At 36.5% G+C, this 16,486-nt stretch overlaps 1 protein-coding gene across 1 annotated transcript in view; it reads right to left on the bottom strand.

The window, feature by feature from the left end:
- Window positions 1-5,906, bottom strand: part of COL22A1 (collagen type XXII alpha 1 chain) — a 578,696-nt gene extending 572,790 nt beyond the window's left edge. The window contains exon 1 of the mRNA XM_074264749.1: window positions 5,478-5,906. The gene's annotated coding sequence lies outside the window, so the exon portion shown is untranslated. The remainder of the gene's footprint in view (window positions 1-5,477) is intronic.
- Window positions 5,907-16,486: the final 10,580 nt, after the last annotated feature.

Raw genomic sequence — 16,486 nt, 5'->3', positions numbered from 1 at the left:
ATATCTAACTTTATATTTAAATATATTTACCTATCTATCAATATTTAAATACATGGTTATTATATTATTTATTTTATTATATTTTAAATAATGAAATAGTAAATATTAATATAAAATAACTTTAAAGCAATATGTAAGTATGAGTAATTATTAGTATAATCAGATAAACAGTTCCATAAAATTTAACTTCTGTTAGTAACTTCAACTCTTGGCTCATAGCTTTCCCACATCCTGTCCCCCACCAATATTCTACTTGATTTCCATATATTAGCATTAATGACCCATCCAACATATTAAGCTCCAAAGGAGTTTATCAAATCCATTGACTTTTATCTCAGTTATACACCATAATAATGGACACATTATGTAGGTGGCTGTGTTCCAATAATTTCTAAAATATACAAAGAACTGTATCAAATATATAAGAATACAACTCATTCCCCAATTAATAAATGGTCAAAGGAAATGACAGACAATTTTCAGATGATGAAAAGCTATCTATATTCATATGAAAACATGCTCTACATCACTATTGATTAGAGAAATGCAAATTAAAACAACTTTGAGGTACCACCTCATACCTCTCAGATTGGCTAAAATGACAGGAAAAGATAATGAGAAATGTTGGAAGGGATATGAGAAAACTGGAACTCTAATGCATTGCTAGTGGAGTCATGAAATGATCCAACCATTCTGGAGAGCAAACTGGAACTATATCTTTTTTATTATTATAGCTTTTTTATTTACAAGATATATGCATGGGTAATTTCACAGCACTGACAATTGCCAAGTCTTTTGTAGAACTATATCTAAAAGGCTATCAAACTGTGCATACCCTTTGACCCAGCAGTGCCAGTACTGGGTCTGTATCCCAAGGAAATTATAAAGAAGGGAAAAGAGCCCACCTTTGCAAGAATATTTGTAGCAGCCCTTTTTGTGGTGGCAAAGAATTGGAAAATAAGTAGATGCCCTATTTGCTTCAGCTTCCTCATCTATAAAGGAACTGAAGAAGAAAATGTCAAACCACTCCAATGCCAAGAAAACCCCAAAGGAGATAATGAAGAGCTAGACACCTTTAAAAGGACTGAATAACAACAACAAAACATCAAAATCCCTTCTGTCTGTACACTTTTACATTTTATAAATTATTTTACACCCATTACCACATTTTATCTTCACAATATCACCGTGAAGTACAAAGGGAAGGCATCATTAACCCCATTTTACGAAAGAAGAAATTGTGCACTGGAAAAAATAAAGTGACATAGCCTGAGGATACAGAGTTTAAAAAGTAGCAAGGCTGGGACTTAAACCTAGCCTCAGATCAATGATCTTACCAACATAGAAAAAGGGAGCAAGATAGTATCATTTCTAATATTCCTGAAAAAATTAAAATAGTCTAGAATTCCTTTGTTTTCTCATTTTTCAGATAGGAACTGTGAAAAATAGAGAAATACAGGCTAAAACAAACTATACTTTTCAAAAGTATTGATTTTATTCTGAACTTAAATAAAATAAGCATTACTACAATATGGTAGAATGAAAGTGGTAGGGGGGAAAAGATAATTGTACATGAAACTCCAAATCTATTAGGTACAACTTGCTAAAAGTTATATTTTTCCCAAACTTCTTGTTTCCTCAGATGTTCTAAGTCCTGTGTACTTCCTAACACATTATAGTGTCTTCCATCAACAAATGAGTTTCTTGGGTAATAATCTTTTCCACTTGCTTTTTCCTCTGATCCCAAGGATTAATATGGTATAATGGAAATGGTATTAGAGGAAAGTCAGAGCTCCTGAATGCTTGTTCTAGGATCTCCACTTATTGACATCTCTTTGATCCTCAATTTTCTTTTAAGTAAAATGAAAAAAGTTGAACTAAATGATTTCCAAGATCCTTCTAGTCCTAACATTCTATATTTTAGAGTTCTTTTGATGCAAGTATTCCATCACTTCTATTCTAACACTCTAAAATTTAAAGTTCTTTCTACTTTAACATATTCTCTTCTCCATTCTTACTTATTATATTCCAAGGTTCTAACAATTTATATTCAATTTTTAAATCTAAGGTCCCTCCAGTTCAAGCATCCTACATCACATAGATTAACATTCTTTGCTTTAAAGTCCTTCAAAGTCTAACAATCTAGAGTATACATCTTAATATTCTATATTCTGGGATCTACTTCTAATTCTAATTTGCCATGTGTAATTTTGCCAATTAATAGTACTTGTCAAATATTAATAATCAAATCATGATTCCTGGTACACATTCATATTCAGCAGAGTTGATGCCCCTTATCTACTAAAAGTTATTCTCCACCTGAATCATCTCCACCTGAATCAAAAGGCACCAGTGCTGCTCCTTTATAGGAGTTTACTTAAGTAAGATTGGCCCTTTTCTCAGTTTCCTCCAATGAAACAACAAACAAAAAGAAGGAAAGCAGGGTAATAAAACATGATAACAAAAAAATGTTGTAAGGGCAAGGAAAAACATAACCCACTCTTAAAGGAAAAATTCAGCATTTCTTTCAAGGAGACATAATTAGAAAGCATTTGAGGAGGGGTGAGAAGGAAGCATATATTAAGGAGAGTTTGACTTGTGGGAAAGGAATCACTTTGAGCTGTTTTAATCTTACCCATCAAAAGCCTGTAGGCCCAAAATCATTTGAAAAGCCTGCCACCGTGAGGTAGATCTAAACTGGTAAGACTCCAATATTTTGGCCAAAGTTCTCTATTCTTGTGTTTGGCCACGTCCTCAAAGATGCCACAGATTTGACAGTAGCCACCGCCTAGCTAGAATGGAATGTCCAATTTAGTCAGTCAATACGAATGCAAGGTATCCCAGTAAAAGCAGACAGGGACAAGGAGTCAGACAGCTGGGAAATGATCCCAGTTCTAGAAAGTTATTTCAAAACTATAGATCTCAGTTCCATAATCTATAAAATAAGAGGGCTGGAGTAGAAAGTTTCATTATCTCTTTGACTTTTGATGTTCAGTTGAACATCATATGTTGAAGAATTTTATAATCTTCTGATTCTAAATTATCTATGCCCTAATATTGTACACTAAATGTCTTCTCACACTAATTTAGGGATTTTCCAGCCCTTATACTTCGTTTTATAAGTCCTATGGTTATTTATATTCATTTTACATGGCTCTGCAACAAGGTAATGTTAACAAGTGACAGCTTAGCAAACATTCTAGATTTCTAGAATTCTCTGCGTAAGAAACATTTGGTTCCTGATCCTTGAAAAAAACACATCAAGTAGATGTGATGTGAGAATGAAGGACCCACTAGAAGAGCAAAATGCAGGAGACAGTATTCTAAAAGATATTGATGAAGTAATGAAGCTCTGAAAAGAGAGGAGATAGAATTTGTGCTGATAAACAAAACAACTTATCATTCCAAAAGACTGCCTGTTAAGCCACTTGGCTGAGTTAACCCTAAATTATCTTCTGGAAGAGAAAGTCCTCAGTGTTTCACAGCTGGAAAAAAAATGTAAGTTGAGTTTGGCATATCAACAAAACTTAAGACAGAGAAGGAAAATGTGTATCTTTTCTAAAAGTAGAGATAGAGTAGTGTCAAGAAAGGAGTTTTGGACTGGATACCAGGATATCTGGTTCTAAACCTGGCTCTGTCATTAGCTTCTCATGTATGGGCCTTTGGTCAAATTTTTTTTCAACACTGGTCCTTAGTTTTTCTGTCTATAAAATGGGAGAGGGGTTTATAAGATGATTTCCAGAGCTTCCATTTTCAGTTCTGAAATTCTAGGATTCTATTATTCCAAGAATCATGAGTCCTAAATTAGTCAAGGACACTAAATTCAGACGAAGAATACAAATCCAAATTAATGAAGTACCCTGCCAATAAGTCTATCTGAAGACAGTTTCTAATGAACTATTTGTCCTGTATCCATGGTGGAAAGATCCCTGAACTTGACATCAGAAGAAATGCACTTCTGTCTCAACTGTTTATTTCTTATAGGTAAATCACTGAAACTCTTAAAGCCTCAGGTTCTAGAACTATTAAATAGTGATGATAACATTTGCCCAGCTTCTCTTAAAAGTTTGTGAGGGTTCAGTGTACTCATGTACATAAAAATGCTTTGTAAATAGAAAGTAATATAGAAATATAAGTTGCTATATTGACATTGAAGAGAGTCCAATTAAATACTCAGTTACTTCTTTGAACCCTGGTGATCTCAGTCATCAACTTTAAAAGTGGCAACCCCCAAAATATGCACTGACATTTGAAAAGCTTCTGTCCAAGCTCCAGAGATAGCTCATTTTCCAAGTAACTGCCAGTCTCAATCTCAGACTATACAGACTTGCAAAAAAGCTAGAATCCAAGGTACATTATTATTAGCAAGAGCTATACCAATCCTCTGCTAAAATCCTAGTGGTTTACCTCTTTGTGATCCTGGACTCTCCCTAAGCCAGGCTAAAAGGTTGGGGTATGTGGACTAAATGCTTGCCCAAAGTGGATCAATCTAGGTAGGTGAGTTTCATCACTTACCCAGAGGGAATGCACATTTTTAGTCAAGTATGCTATAATATGGAAGCTCTCTTGTAACTTGCATGGTTGAAAGGAGTACTCATACAGAGGAAAGCCACAGATTGATAAACCAGCATTTATACAGAATGTATATGTGCCAGATGATAGTGAAAATTGGAATAGGGGAAGAGTAGAGGGAGAGCCTATTTTGGACCTGTGATTTCAGAGATTAGGAAGGTGTCAGAGTTGAAAGTCTCTCTATTAGTATAAATCAATACCTACTTTTCAATTTATGTTTCACAGAGTTGACTGGGGAAGTGAAAGATTACAGGATTTGCCCAGATTCAGATAGTTTTTGTCCAAGATCACAACTGTACCAGGTCTTTCTAACTCTGAGGTCAGTTCTCTACCCACTATGCCAAGAAGGCTGCAAAGACAAAAAAATGCAAGAGTCCCAACAGATCTTTTGAAATATGGAAGTAATTAAGGATGGGAAGAGAGATTAGAATAAGAGAACAGCTGGCATTTGGAGCCCTGTACAATTACAAAGCATTTCACATCCATCCTCTCATTTTATATTGGGTTGGTCATGAAGTCATTATTATCAATAGTTTAGAAATAAGTCAAATACTTTTCAAAGAATCTTATTTTGTACTGGTAGTATCTAGCTTCTTCTGTAGTCAAGGGCCAGGTAATTTCAGGCATCTGGGGCACTATCTTTTAACACAGCTGAGTATTTTTTAGACTTTTAAACAAAGCACCTGGGCTTCTTCCAAATCCCTAACTCTCCCCTGACATCCGCCAAAATAATAATGATAATAATAATTAAATAAAATAACTACACTAAAGTTCCCAAGAGCATCCAAACATCCTATCCTACAACTACCTCCTGCCTAGGGGGAAATCCTGGGGGGAAAGGAATAAATATTACTTTCAGCAACTCCCAATTCATCTTGATGGAGACACAGAAGAAGCCCTCTTACCTGGCAGGGGACAGGCGCAGACAGCTGCCCAGCATCCTCGGGACCAGAGGGAGTGAGGCAGGGACTCTAGCAGTCCTAGAAAAATCCGCCTCCCACCTCGGGGGTCACCTGCCCTGGAAATCCACGAGCAAGCCCAGCAGCACCAGGCAGCCCCCTGCCCAGGTGTCCTGAGAGAAGAGTTTTTACAAAGGCAAAACAACAAAAGGGGCGTGGAAGGAGGGAGTTTCAAAGTTAGGAAAGGGGTAGATTGAAGAAAGAAAAAAGAGACGCAGGGGCGACAAGGAAGAGAGAAACAGGGAAATCACTATAATAAGAGAGCCCTGCTCGCAGCAGGACAATGCAACCAGCGGTCTGGCGAGGGGGCGAACTAGAGGAATGGGACTCTAAGTGTGGGGAAAGTGGTAGGGAGAAGGGAGGGGAAAGAGCCGGGCGAGGGATGGGTGGGCGGGTTTAAAAGGAGGAAGGGGAGGGAGGAGGGGCTTGAGGAAGGACTCTGGGGAAAGGTCTGCTGGGGAGCAAATCAGAGAGTGAGATGGGGAGGGGGGAGGTGGGAAGGAGTCTCTAGAGAGGGGAAGAGGGGTGGGGAGCTGTGCCAAGGGATGGGGAAGGGAAAAGAGATGGGGGGGAGGGAGAGGGGAAGGATGGAGAGCTGAGGGGAGGAGGGAGGGCGGGAGGGAGGAAAAGAGGAAGGAGGGCCTAAGAAGATGAAAGACTAGGGCAGGGGTTGGGGGCTTCAGGAGAAACAGCTTCCTTGGAAAGGGCGCAGGGCAGGCTTGAGGAAGGTGGGCAGGGGGTTGGAGAGAGAGAGACTGCAGGGATTAAGTTTCAGTGAGTAATGAGGCAGAGCAGGGGAGAGAAGAAAAGAGGAGAGCTGACAGCTCTCTGTCCAATTATAGACCAACTTTGCGGGGTATTTCGGTCCCTTTTACTATCCAATCTGAAATAACTCACCACGGGGGGAGGAGGGAGAGGGAAGGGAAGGAGAGGAAAAGAAGTGAAGATTTTTTATTTATTTATTTATTTTTTTGAGCGGTGAGTGCTAAAGGAGATTTTTTTTTTTTTGTCCCAAGTTGTAAATACAAACCTAAAGTCCTCCCACAGGCCTCATCTGTCCTAAAGGGGTGAAGGGTCTCGGAGGGGAAATATCCCCTGGGGATGAGAGATAACAGGTGGCCCAAATAGAGCCTGTTCCCTTTTTTGTTCCCTGACCACTGTTTCTAAAAAAGTTCCAGTGTGGAGTATTTTAGGTTTAATGGGAGTAGGGCAGGGCTTGCTATTGAAGTCTCCCTGACCCCCTGGCTCCAACTATGCCTTACCACAGACTCCTCAATTCTGGGGTTTCTTCTGGCCACAACACACAAGGGTAGTGACCCATAAAATAAGTGTATGTGTAGGACTCCTTTTTCAGAAGGAGGGGGGCCCTGGAAAGAATGGAACCTTTGTGCTCCTACTGTCCAGGAACTGGGATTTGGTGGTCTTGAGCAGAGCTGGAAAGGACCTTAGGAAACAACTCTCTGTCCTCACCCTTAGCTTAAGAAGGAAGTCACACTTGAACTTTTGTGAGGTGCCACCCAAAGTATATTGGAAGACTTTATTAAAAAAAAAAGTTTTTGCTATTCCCATGTGCAATATTCCATCTGCCCCATGTGTTTTTGCCCAAGGAGTTCTCACCCCCAGTTCTTGTGATATGTAATTTCCTTTAAGGTTCAAGTTAAAGGCTATATAATTTAACCCTAATCTTATCAACTCCCTCCCCAGTTGTTACACCTACCAAATTATTTTATCAACTATGTATGTATTTTCCATTTGCTTTTCTGTTACATGTTGTACTACCAATACAATATAAGGTAAGGGTATAAATTGTTTCATTTTTTTGTCTGTCAGGAATATTGTAAGTACTCAATAAATGTGTATTTAATGAATCAACAAATCAATGAGTAGTAGAAAGAACAACAGAGTGAGATATAGGAGATCTGGGGTCAGCCTTGGGCTCTGACATAAGCTCTATGACTGTTCTTGTGTAAAATGAAGTGCTGAGTAGAATGATATCTAAGGTCACTTGTACTTTCTGCTATTCTAAGAGTAATAGTGAATTGATTATTTCACTAGGCAACTCCATCTTCCTGGTTGTTATTCTCATTTGATGGTGTGGAAATTGAGCAAATTAAATAAAAGTACATCATTGGTGGCTCTCTATTTCCTCTATAATAAAGTCCAAAATTCTTCAGGTTGGCATTTAAAGTCCTTTATAATTTGGCACTTTCCTACTCTTCCAAATTTATGTCAATTCATTACTCCTTCAGCCAAACTTCTAGCTGTTTCCTGAAGTCTGTGCATAAGCTTCACCCTGTCAGGTTTAGAATTCACTTTTTTAAAACTTCTGCCTCAGAATCAGTAGCTTCTTTCAAGGCTCAACTGAAGTGCCACCTCCTACAGTAATCTATACCTGATCACACTGGTCATCTAGTTATTATTCTCTTCTTTTCCAATGATATTGTATTGTATAATTTGGTTGCAAAGAATGGCAATATCATCCTTTTCCATGAGGGATTAGAGGGACACCTTTTCCCAATCTCCATAGCATAGTAGATGTGGGCTAATGGCAATTCAGCTGAAATTCAGCCAACAGGGTCACTTGTTGCATAATATTCTTAGTATTTTCTTACCTGATTGTAGGTAATCCAAAATCAATTCGAAAATAGATGTATCCACTTAGATTAATGGGTAGCAGGGAAATTTTCTGCATCAGAGATGACAACAACCTTAAAAGGATGAGTCTAAATGCTGTCCTAGTATTTCAGAAAATATGGTCCCAGAGGAAAATTTTAGTGTGGAGTTGAGGGGAAACATAAGATGTCTACATGTCCTTCTGCAGCTCATTTTGCATATTAGGAAACTGAGTCAAACAGAATTAAGTGACTTCACCAGGGTCACACAGCCAGTGTCTGAGACCAATTTTGAATTCATGAAGATGAGTCTTCCTGATTCTAAGTGCAGTTTTCTAATCCTCTGCACCACCTAGCTATGACTAAAAGAAGTGAAAGGCACCTGTCAGATTGGCTAGAATGACAGGGAAAAATAATGCAGAATGTTGGAGGGGATATGGGAAAACAGGGACACTGATACATTGTTGGTGGAATTGTGAATACATCCAGAAATTCTGGAGAGCAATTTGGAACTATGCTCAAAAAGTTATCAAACTGTGCATACCCTTTGACCCAGCAGTGTTACCACTGGGCTTATATCCCAAAGAGATCTTAAAGAAGGGAAAGAGACTTGTATGTACAAGAATCTTTGTGACAGCCCTCTTTGTGGTGGCCAGAAACTGGAAACTACGTGGATGCCCATCAATTGGAAAATGGCTGAATAAATTGTGGTATATGAATGTTATGGAATATTATTGTTCTGTAAGAAATGACCAGCAGTATGATTTCAGAAAGGCCTGGAGAGACTTGCATGAACTGATGCTGAGTGAGATGAGCAGGACCAAGAATATTATATGATCAATTCTGATGGACGTGGCCCTCTTCAACAATGATTTGAACCAAATCAGTTCCAATAGAGCAGTAATGAACTGAACCAGCTACACCCAGCGAAAGAACTCTGGGAGATGACTATGAACCACTACATAGAATTCTCAATCCCTCTATTTTTTCTGCCTACATTTTTGATTTCCTTCACAGGTTAATTGTACACTATTTCAAAGTCCAATTCTTATTGTACAGCAAAACAACTGTATGGACATGTATACATACATTGTATTTAATTTATACTTTAACATATTTAACATGTATTGGTCAACCTGCCATCTGGGGGAAGGGATAGGGAGAAGGAGGGGAAAAGTTGGAACAAAAGTTTTGACAATTGTAAATGCTGTAAAATTACCCATGCATATATCTGGTAAATAAAAAACTATAATTAAAAAAAAAAAAAGAAGTGAAAGGTCTTGCCTAAAACCACATCCCTGCCAACAACTAGTACACAGTCCTGCACATCTTAGGCATTTAATAAATGTTTGTTGAATTGACTTAATTTAAGTGATAATATAAATTATATATGTATATAAAAGATATATAAGAGGAGGACTCTCATTAGAAGCAGACTCTATGAAGTTAGTTACAAAGTCCAAGCAATATCATAGAATCACAGAATAGGAAGACACCAAGCAGGTAACCCTGATAAAAAAAAATCCCACATTCATTCAATCATCATTTGACTAAAGAACTCCATTGTTGGAAAAACATCACTTCTGTCTCACAAAATCCCTCTCTTTTTTGAAGACACAGTTCAAGCACCAGCTTGAAAAAAAAAAAAAAAAAAAAAAAAAAAAAGCTTTCCTGATTTTCCCCTTCTTTCCCTCCTAAACAAGCTTTTATTTAACCACTTTATATATATTGGCACCTATTTACTTTATATAGTATTATTTCTATCTATCTATCTATCTTTCTATCTATCTATCTATCTATCCATCTATCTATCATCTATCTGTCTATCTAGTACTTCTCCTTTAGAACATAAGCTCTTTGATTATATTCTTTGGAATTGCTTCATTTTTTGTACTTGCATCTCTAGCTACCTAACACAATTCTTGGCACATCATAGGAGTTTAATAAATGTTGTGAATTGATTATTCTGTGTACATGCACTCATATTATGTTTTTTTTCTCACAAATGTTAAAATGTACTCCCCTTAAAAATAATGGCTTCATTCTTTGAATTTCTATAGTCAGCCCCTACCACAGTATTTAACATGTAGTAGACATACCATATATAGATAATGATTAAGTAATAATTGGACATATGATATGCTGAGGCAGATCATTCTCCTTTGAGGCAGCTCTGATTGTAATGAAGTTTTTCCTTAAATCAAGTTGAAATGTGCCACTTTGTAGATTATTCTTAGTTTTTACTTAGAGGTCCAAGCAGAATCAACCTAATCCCTTTGACACAATACCCATTCAATATGTGAAGATATTTACTATGCCTTCTCACAAATATTTGCTTCATGTTAACTATCTTTCCAACTGATCCTTGTCTAATTGTTTCTAATCCAAACTCCTTGAAGGAAGAGATTTACTTTAGTCTCTTTCTGTATCCCCAGTGTTAGACACAGTGCCTGGTCCATAGTGAGCACTTAATAAATATTTATTTAATTCAGTTACACTAGATCCCCTTCTCTGGATGTAATCCAGCTTATAAAAGTCCTTCCTAAAAGTGGTGAGCACAGAATAATGGATGTGTGATATACAAGGCACAAAATAGCAAGACTCTTATCTCCCATGTCCTAAATACAACGCCTCTCCTCAGACTGCCTTAGATCCTATTAGCTTTTTTGATCACCACTTCACACTTTTGCTCCCTAATGAGCTTGTAGTCCACTAAAAAAAAAAATAGTTGGTTTTCTGACAAACTGTTGCTCTTTTGTTTTGTTTGGAGGAGGGCAGGGTTGTTTTGTTTTTTTTTTTTTAATCATGTCTCCCCTACTTTTTTTTTTTTTTTTGTGAATCCAAATGAAAGACTTTAAATGTAACCCTAGAATATTTCATCTCATTAAATTTAGACTTTCTCCAGTGCTCTAGCTTTTGAAGTAAGATCTTTCTGGATCCTAACTCTCACCCACTGGGAAGTTGAAAGGCCGGGGTTCAAGCCCATCTTCCCCAACTCCAAATCGAAGGTTCTTTTTACTATATCAGGCTGAGATATCTGGAAGCACTTTTCATTTGCTGAAGGTCAGGGAGCACTTTAGTGCTCTAATTAAATATCAAATAATGCCTTGGCTAATTTTTTTTTATTTAAGATAGGCATCTGACTATTGGGGAAGTTCTGCTCTAGACTTAGAAATTAATGTGTCTTGGAGATTAAAGCTGACAGGAGTGATATGTGTTTAAGAACTGGAGAAAACACAAGGCTCTGGTGTAACTAGCTTACATTTCTCATGTTGCTATCAACTCCCCATTAGCTCTAGGTGAACGTCATTAATGCCACAGGGGAAAGTACAAGAAATGATTTGAAAATGGTTTTGACAGAAAGAAGAAGTAGTGTTAATAAAACTATGAGAGCAGTTGAAACAGGCACAGTACAAGAAATGCCTTAGGGTACTTGCTGCTGGTTCATCGACAATTTTTATAGATATTTACATGTAGGATTGTTGTTAGCATACATGGCATTTTACAAATGGCTCTACAAATCTGTATAAAACAATGAATATTTTCTGCCTGTCAGAACAGGATTCTAGGACTTATTGGTTTGTGGTCCACAGGAAGGCAAGAAGGTATTTTAGGGCACAACATGTATTCTGCAAAGAAGGTCATATTATTTCCATTTTATAGAAGAAAAGACTGAATATTAGAAAGGTTAAGTAAATTACTCTTGATCACATAGCTAATAAATATCAGAGGCAAAATTCAAATCCAAGTCTTTCTTACTCTAAGACAAGCATTCTGTATTCTACTCTGGGCTGATTAACAACAGTCATACTAGCAGCAACTTTTCCTTCTTCCATTCTCTTCTTTCTTACAATTTTATGACTAAATAATAAAGAGCAGAAGAACACAAAGAAAGCTTCTGGAAGACCAGTTATAGAGGATTTATGGAAACACATACAAAGGAATAAACAAAGTAGATAAATGTGGATGTTAGGTAGTTCATAGATAAATTAAAATACTACTGTTTTTATACATTGTAGCAGATCCTGCTCTTGGGACTAGAACCACTTCCAACTCACACTTGCAGTTCCCAGACTGCCAGAGGGTCAAAGAACTCTGTGGGTTCCTAGGTCTGTAACTATAGCTCATAAACCCCTATCAGAGCATTTCCCTTCAATAGTCAGCCAGAGGGTATAATTCAAAAGGCATTCATTGAAATGGTATAGTAATAAAAATAAGTAACTGTAAAACATATACCCGATTAAACCCCGGCACACTCTCCCACAGATATAGACATTAGTGAGAAGATTTTACATTTATACAGAATGCACTAATATATAGAAATACAAAGGGGACATATCAGGCAAAACTCATACCTCTAGGAAGGAGTATGGGTCCCTAATGCCTTTTCTTGTGTTTTCATATAGTTGCCCCCAGCACAGCATCTTTCGGAACAGATTGTTCCATTGGGCTTCTTGGGCCTGTTCTTCTCAAATCAGCATCTGGACACTGGACCTGCTCTCTGCTAGATGAGATGTCTACTAGTAGACAAATTGTTCTCCATTAAGACATGTTGAAAATGTTCCTGGGGGAACTGAAGTTAGAGAAAGAAACTCTTCTCTCCGCTTTCCTGTATTCTGAAACAGGTATAAGGGGAAAAGAGAAGAGGAATTCCCTCTCAAGAGCCAAATTCCTTCTTAATTGCTAAAAAGGACACTCTTTACTGAGAGAGTTCCTGGTGTCTGTCCCAACTACTCCCCAGAACTGATAAGCTTCCTTTTGAAAAGGCTATTAGGAATTTGGTTGAGCTTTCAGTCAGCCAAAGCCTAGTTATTTTATAATTTCAACTGGTTTGATTGGGAACTTTTTCAAACTTCCTACTTTTGTGAAGAAGAAATATTATTTAAAAAATCACTTCCTTAATGAATCCTTTACAATAACATTTAAGATTTTGTTGTTGTTTGGTCTTTTCAGTCATATCCTAATTCCTTGTGACTCCATTTGGGATTTTCTTGGCAAAGCTGCTGAAATAATTTCCTATCTACTTCTGCACTTCATTTTTACAGATGAAAAACTGAAACATACAGGATTAAGTGACTTGCCCAGGGCCATATAAATACTAGTGTCTGAGATCAGATTTCAATTTATGAAAATGAGTCTTCTTTGATTCCAACCCTGGGCTTTTACCTACTGTATCTTCTAATTGCTATTTATGGTTTACAAAGAGCTTTTCTCAGAACCAAAGTAATGTGAAGTTAATATACCTAGTGCTAATAATCCCTATATTACCTATAATCCCTATTTTATGGATTAAGAAATTTAGTTTTTAAATTTAATTTAATTTTTGAGAGATACAGTGAAATGGTTAGAAGATACCAATTGGATATAATGATAATAGTTAATACTTATATAGTTCTTTAATGCCTGTAAAATACTTTACACATCTAAGTTGATCCTTATAAATTCCCTAGTTAAATTCTTAGAGATAGCAGGGTATTGTGGAAAATACTCTAGAATGACAATTTGAACACCTTGTTTCAAATGCTTCTATCATTTGCTACCTCTGTGTCCTTAGACAAATCACTTATCTTCTCTAGAACTTAATTTTCTTATCTGTAAAATGAGAGGTTGGGCTAGGGAGCTTCAAAAGTAACTTTTAGGTAAATCATGAAGGGGAGAAAAAGACCCACATGAGCAAAAATGTTTGTGGCAGCTCTTTTTGTAGTAGCAAAGAACTGGAAAAGGAGTGGATTCCCATCAATTGAGGGATGGCTGAACAAGTTATGGTGCATGAAGGTAATGGAATATTGTTGTTCTATAAAAAATGATGAACAAGCTTATTATAGAAAGGCCTGGAAAGATTTACATGAACTGATGCTGAGTGATACAAGCAGAACCAAGAATGCATTGTACACAATAATAGCAAGAATGTGCAATAATCAACTATGAAAGACTTGGTTCTTCTTAAAAGTTCAGTGATCTAAAGCAATCCCAATAGATTTTGGATAGAAAATGCCATCTGCATCCAGAAAAAGAACTAAGGAATTTGAATGTAAATCAACACGTGCTATGTTCACTTCTTTTTTCTGTTTTTTCTTATCTCTCCCATGGCTTTTCTCTTTTGCTTTGATTTTTCTCTCTCAACATGATTCATAAAGCAATGTATATTAAAAAACAAAATTACTACAATAAAAAGGTATTTTACATCTTACAAAGTAAAAAAAAAAAGAAAAAAAAAGAAAAAAAAGAAAAATGAAAGTAACTTTTAGCTCTAATCTATGATCTTGTGACTTGGGATTTTAGAACTTACTTTAGATCTCCACTTTCTTTTTCAAATTTGTTAAATGAATAAAATTAGACTCATTAATTTCTACTTCTCTTTCCAATTGTAACATTCTTTTGATTCTACTGAACTCTATTTGGTGGAATAGGGGCATCAGTAGAAAGTATTCTGCTGATACAGCTAGTTGAGAAATGGAAAATGTGCTAGTCTTGAAATTTGGCAGACCTGAATTCAGATCTGACTTCAGACACTTAATAAATAGGTAACATTGTATATAGTATGATTTTTGCCTCAGTTTCCTCATTTATAAAATGGAGATAATGATAGTATTCCTCTTCCAGGATTGTTCTCTGTAAGCATCAAATAAGATAATATTACAAAAAATGCCTATCAATAGGTGCTGTATAAATGCTGATTCACTTCCTACCCATTGAACTTCCCAAATGTGTCCCCTTTGAATAAATGAATTTTTAAAATAACTTTTACAACCAGCCTTCTGACTCAAAAAGCAAGCTACATCCTGAGGACCTTTCTGACCGTTCTGACTAATTATCCCTAACCAAGTAGGCTGGAATACCTCAAAGAATAACCACAGCCTACCCTTGTAAGCACTCAGTCTAACAAGACTTGAAAGCAATGATTTTTCTTTTATATAAGAAAGGATCTACTTCCGAGGCCATTAGAAGCAAAAGACTCACTCACTTTCTGATGGCTCATCCTTCTACCAATTGCTTACTGTTATTCCAAGAATAGAGGGCTTCTAGAATTTGTTTCTTCACAGTGGTGCTTAACTCCTCTAATCTTGGCAGGAATTCTATTTTCTTTCCACTACTGTCATTTTAAAAATTTTCACTATTCAGCCCTCCTCTAGCAAATGGTATTAGCTGTCAAGAGGCTAGACCATTCTAATACTGATGTTGGATGGGATCTCAGGTTACAATGTTCCTTGCTGAAAATAAGGCTTCAAATACCATCAGCCTTTTCAGAATTTTCTGTTGTTTTACACTTGCATCAAATAGTTTGAGACTTCAATAATTCTGTTTTCTGCTCTAGATCAGTTCACTTCTTTCCTTCCACCTGTGCCAGGATGATCTGCCTACCACTTACATAATGACCTCTTTCTGCATCTTTGGGGACTTTAACAGGCATTAACAGTTTCTACTTAAATTTTCATATCTTCTTGTCATTTTAGATAGTTGCATCAATTATACAAATTATTTCTGGTTAATTTTCAAAGATACTCCAAAGAAAGCTGCACAGATTAGAGCTCCTAAAGGATACCCTCATAAAAAATATATAGGATTTAAGAAGAGGCATAATTCTTTACTGCATTACATTAGAAGAAAGAGTTATAACAATAATGGCAATAACAAAATGCTAACAGCTGACACTTATGTGATACCCTAAGATTTACAAAACACTGTATGTGTAAATATATATATAATATGTATATGTATGTGTGCACACATATGTACATACATATATTTAAGTGTATTTATACATGTAAATATATTACATTATAGGATATATATCTGATACATATCTATCTATACATATATATTTCTGTATGAATGAGAGAGAGAGAAGACAGAGAGGAAAGGAAGAGAGAAGAGAAAGAGGAAGATACAGACAGACAAAGAAAGGGAGGGAGGGAGAAAAAGGAAGACAGTCTTTTTATTTCCTCTCTACTCTCCTGACTGACAGACTAATTTAATAATTAGCAAGTTCTTTATCACTTTAGATCTTCAAGCAAAAACTAAATAAAGACTTCACAGATATCTTACATAGCTATATACAAAGTCTTGGCAAGAATCACAGATCACAATTAATTTGGTTTCAGGTCAAACAAAACTTGATTCAGGAATATATAGCTTTGAAGAAACTGAGAAGGGGAAAGGAAAAACCCCTGTACTGAGCTCAAACTAAGACAGAAGGGGACTTTTATACACTAAAGAAATAGTGTGTTTTTGTCTTCAGTTAGCCTTAAAAATAGAGCAGGACAACTCGTTTCTCTTTGTGGTTGTCCCTAGAAGTGGAACAGGGCAAACTGTTTTTCTCTGGTATAGGGTGGGGTAAACCCA

Source organism: Sminthopsis crassicaudata, chromosome 1 (assembly GCF_048593235.1).
Source record: "Sminthopsis crassicaudata isolate SCR6 chromosome 1, ASM4859323v1, whole genome shotgun sequence".
Taxonomy (NCBI): Eukaryota; Metazoa; Chordata; class Mammalia; order Dasyuromorphia; family Dasyuridae; genus Sminthopsis; species Sminthopsis crassicaudata.
Note: the sequence above shows the minus strand (reverse complement) of the source record. Positions and strands in the feature narration are given on the sequence as shown.